The sequence below is a fragment of the Dryobates pubescens genome, chromosome 4 (genome assembly GCF_014839835.1).
Source record: "Dryobates pubescens isolate bDryPub1 chromosome 4, bDryPub1.pri, whole genome shotgun sequence".
Classification (NCBI taxonomy): Eukaryota; Metazoa; Chordata; class Aves; order Piciformes; family Picidae; genus Dryobates; species Dryobates pubescens.
The window spans coordinates 34,207,341-34,212,041 of NC_071615.1; the positions used below are offsets into that span (position 1 = coordinate 34,207,341).

General features: G+C 49.5%; 1 non-coding gene across 1 annotated transcript; it reads right to left on the reverse strand.

Moving 5' to 3' along the window:
- Window positions 1-1,628: 1,628 nt before the first annotated feature.
- TRNAN-GUU (transfer RNA asparagine (anticodon GUU)) lies at window positions 1,629-1,702 on the reverse strand. Its single transcript has one exon. It is a non-coding gene; the product is annotated as a tRNA-Asn (tRNA).
- Between the last annotated feature and the right edge of the window lie 2,999 nt (window positions 1,703-4,701).

Genomic DNA, 4,701 nt, shown 5'->3' on the forward strand with positions numbered 1-4,701 from the left:
CATCACTGATGGAGAGCACAAATTGCCACAGCAGAAGACAGCAATCAGGTTTCTTTCAGAAATGTCACTGTTCAAGGCTCTTACCATGACAACACATCAGCTGTAGCATTTGTTGGGTGCTTGATATGAACCTCTGCTTCAGGTTCCTGAAACGTTCACAGTACGAGTGAAGAACATTTTCCCTCCATAGAATCATAGAATCATAGAATGATTTGGTTTGGTTTGGATTGGAAGGGATCTTCAAAGGTCTCTTCTGAGTTTATTAGCTGGTCTTTTGCACTTAGACCAAGGCCAGCTGACCTTTTTACCAGCTTATTGTCTGCTTCCTGCTCTCAGGTTGATCGGATTGGTACCAGCACTTTGATTGCCTCCTTCCTGGTGTTCAGACCCTTATGCTCCAGCAGTATAGAAAGGAAGACCTCTCACAAGGGTTAAATTCTTGCTTATACCATGAAAACAGGCAGGTGGGCAGTGGAGAGAGGGCACTAACAGTTTTCCCTGTGAGAGAGGGGATGATTCATGACATGATGAGAGAGCTGCTGAAGGACACAGGCTTCATGGTTTCACTGCATGTGGATTGGTCCTGGTTTTAAGCTTTAGCTGTTACCAAAGTGTGCCCAGGGGTTTTAAAGCTGGCAACAGCAACCAACAGCTGGCCTGCAGCTTCCAACTCACCAGGCTTTTACACAGGATGTCTGGAAGCAGGACAACTGCTCAGCTCTCAGCTCACTCCTAAATGACAAATCCTTGCTAAGCCTGAGGTGCACAGTGGCCCGTGCTGATATTTTGTTTACACTTCAATGTCATAAATGCTGTTGGAACATCGTAGGCACAGTGGAGCTCACAGCCACCCACAAGAGCACAAACAGGTGTGACAGAACAATGTGTACCCTAGGAAGTGTGCTGCTTAAATTAAAGTAATTCTCTGTAATTCCACCATGTAAATATTTTAGTCTATTAATCTGCTGTTGACACTTCAGCAAATTAGTGTTTTAATGAGCCTCAGGCTAATAAAAAAATTTGGTGTCCAAAGTTTCATGCAATCATAAGATCATAGAATGGTTTAAGTTGGAAGGGACCTTCAAGATATCTAGTTCCAACCCCCTGGCCATGGGCAAGGACACTAGAACATCTCGCTCAAGGCCTCATCCAACCTGCCTGTGAATACTGCTTGGAGCCTCCATAGCTTCTCTGGGCAACTTGCTCCAGTGCCTCACCACCCTCATGGGGAAGAATTCTTCCTAATGTCTCAACTCAATAAAACTGCTTCTAGAATGATACCATTCCCCCTTGCCCTTCACTCCATGCCTGTCAAAAGTTTCTCTCCAGCTGTCCTGGCAGCCCCCTTCCAATGCTGCAAAATCTACCTGAAAGTGGCCTCCTCTTTGAAACCTAACCACCCCAACTCTCCCAGCTTGTCCCCATAGCTGAGGTACTCCAAAAGCCTCTCTGCTCATCATCATATCATGGTGGCACGCTTCCAGACCTGCTCCAATCAATCTAACAGTTCCACCTCCTTCTTTTGTTGGGGCTGGATCCGAGAAGGGTTTGGCGTGGAAGGGACCTTAAATTAAAGGTCTATCAAGGCTACCATCCCTCTACCGTCGGAAGAGGAAAGGAGCATTAGTCGTCCCTGGGTGGGCTCGAACCACCAACCTTTCGGTTAACAGCCGAACGCGCTAACCGATTGCGCCACAGAGACTCCTGCTGGCCGCTTTTCGTTAACACCTGAACGCGCTCACCGATTGTGCCACAGAGACTCCTGCTGGTAGCTGTCTTCTAAGGAAAATTATTTTCCATCGCTCCTCATTCACCCGTCGTTTGGCCGCCTATTCAGCCAAATGCCTTTTGTGACATCAAACTCTATGTCTGTCCAGTCTCAAGGATCACATGGTTTAGTTTCCTGGCAAGGAAATCCAACTTCGGGCATTATCTGAGCCTCTTCATCATGTGCTTTCCTCGGTTTTGTCTGCTGTCCTTTGCTCTTCTCCTTGCTGAGTTTTGCTCGGTTGCTGACTGCTAACTGTTTTGATTGGGATTAAATTAACGAGGCGGGAATTGTAAAACTATAGTTGTCTTTTTTTTTTCCTGAAACCTCCACCCCAAAATTATGTGCAAACTGGTTGGATTTTATTTACAGGTTCTGTTTGGTCATGAATTCTACAATCATGCTTATGGGCAACTTTAGTACAGTTTAGAGAATTCAGAAAATGGAAAAGGCTAAGCCACAGAATAGCTTCACCCCACAAGCCAGGACCTTAGGGAAAGCCAAGGAGAACGCCGGCTGTACTCACCAGGGCGGAGCAGGAATTTGGAGATGGTCCCCAGGGCTCTCTTCGCTGGCAGGCTCCAGAGCCGCGAGTTTATAATCCAGTGTGTGGCTCACGTGGCACAGATCCAAAGGGAAAGGGACCCACCAAAATCAAAGTGTCCTTGGACACAGCTGCCACGAGGCCAGACTCGTGCAGCAGCACTGTCTGAGCAGTGCAAGGGAAGCCACACTGCCGGCCTGTGCCGGCCGACAGCCGCAGCGTTACGGCAGGCAGGGTCACTCCAGCAGCAGGCAGGGAGCAGGACCCCAGGGTAGGCAGGTCCAGGGAGAAGCCAGGTCTGAGTGCTCATCTGTCCAATTTTGCCGCGAATCCAGAGCGAGAGCAGAGTGAGTCCAAAATGAGCACCAAAACTGCTAAAAAAAACAATGACAGCCAAAATGAAAGCGCCAAATGAGAGGGCCCAGAGCGCTTTCTGGTCACTCTATTTAAGATTTCCCTCGACGATGTATCCAGTGCCTGGGTGTGAAGAATCACAGCTCCAAATCCCAGCACGGGCTTCCCCCCACAGGTGAATACCTGTGAGGGGCTTCAGCTCCCGGTGCGATGAGTGTCCCCCAGGGGGAGGGGAAGACAATTTTGCTCCTTTGTCTTCCCCCATCAAACCTCCACTGATGGAGGTGGGAGAAGGGGAGTTTGGAGCACCCCGTAACACTAACCACATTACAGGCTCCAGGCTTTGAGAACTGAACAGTATCAATAAGCCTGAGCCATGAACGAAGCTGTAAGTGCAGGTGCCTTGTGGAAACCCAGACCTAAAAGGTTCATGGAATGATAGAATGCATTGGGTTGGAAGAGGTTTAAAAGCCTTCTAAGTCTACCCCCCCTGAAGTAAGCAGGGACAGCCCCATCAAAATCACACTTCTCACAGTCCCATCAAGTCTGACCTTGAATGCCTTGAGAGATGGGGCCCCCACCACCTCTCTGAGCAACCGGTGACAGTGTTCCACCATTCCATTAAGAAGTAAAGAACTTCTTAATGTCTAATCTAAATCTACCCTGTTCTAGTTTAAAATCATGGCTCCTGATCCAGGTACTCCACACCTTTGTAAACAGTCCCTCCCCAGCTTTCCTGTAGCCCCCTTCAGGTACCGGAAGACTGCTCTAAAGCAGTCCCTGGAGTCTTCTTCAGGTTGAACAGACCCAACTCTCTCAGCCTGTATTCATGGCAGAGGTCTGATCATTTTGATGGCCTTCTCTGTACACCCTCCATCTGGTCCATGTCCTTCTTGTGTTGAGGGCCCCAGAGTACTCCACAGTACTCCAGGTGAGGTCTCACCAGAGCAGAGTGGCAGTTTGATCTGCCAGTCATGCTGCTTTTGATGCATCCCAGGATGCCACTGGCCATCCTAGAGCAGAAAGAAGAGGGAAACCTATCCAAGGAGCACTAGCAAACAAATAACCATCTTCAGTAACTCCAAATCTGTACACTTTGGAGTTTACCTGCTACCTTTGTTTTCCTCTCTTCTTGAGAGAATAAATCTGAACACATTAAAATAGTAGAGAGTTATTATTATTTAAAAACTGATAAAGTAAATGATTTAAGGGACTGAATTTAATAAAGCTTATATGGTGACAGTAGTAAAGATACTGGTTGAGTGGAAACTGGACAATCATTGAATAGCTAGTAACAGCACACATCAGAAGAATACTCAGAACTTGAGAACCTGGACATGAGCCAACAGTGTGCACTTGCATCATTCTGGGCTGCATCAAATGCAGTGTGACCAGCAGGTCGAGAGAGATGATTGTGCCCCTCTGCTCTGGTGAGACCTCACTTGGAGTGTTGTGTCCAGCCCTGGAGCCCCCAGCACAAGAGAGACCAAGGATCTGATGCAGAGCGTTCAGAGGAGGGTCACCAAGATGATCAGAGGGATGGGCCACCTCTCCTATGGGGCCAGAGCCCAGCCCCTCTGCCAGAGAAGGGTCACCCGGAGTAAATCACACAAGAACGCGTCCAGGTTTTAATGCCTCCACAGAGGGAGACTCCACAACCTCTCTGGGCAGCCTGCTCCAGCGCTCTGCCACCTCCAAAGTGAATTTGTCCCTTATGTTTACGTGGAACATCCTGTGTTCCAATTTGTGCCCTTTGCCTCTCGTCCTGTCAGTGGACACCACCGCGAAGAGTCTGTCTCCATCCTCCTTAAGAGCGACAAGTGTTTAAAAATCGCATTACCTGGGGAAAAGCTCACACAGCCCAGTGCCAGCAGCCGCGTACCGGGTCAAGGACAGCACCCTGCCCAGCAACTCCTTTAGGGAACACGCTCAGGGGCGAGCCGCGGAGCCAGCCCGGGGGCCTCCGCCGCACCCCGCGGCGCGCAGCGGGGCGGGGAGCTGAGCGCGGGGGCCGCCCACTGGCGGCCCAGGGGAA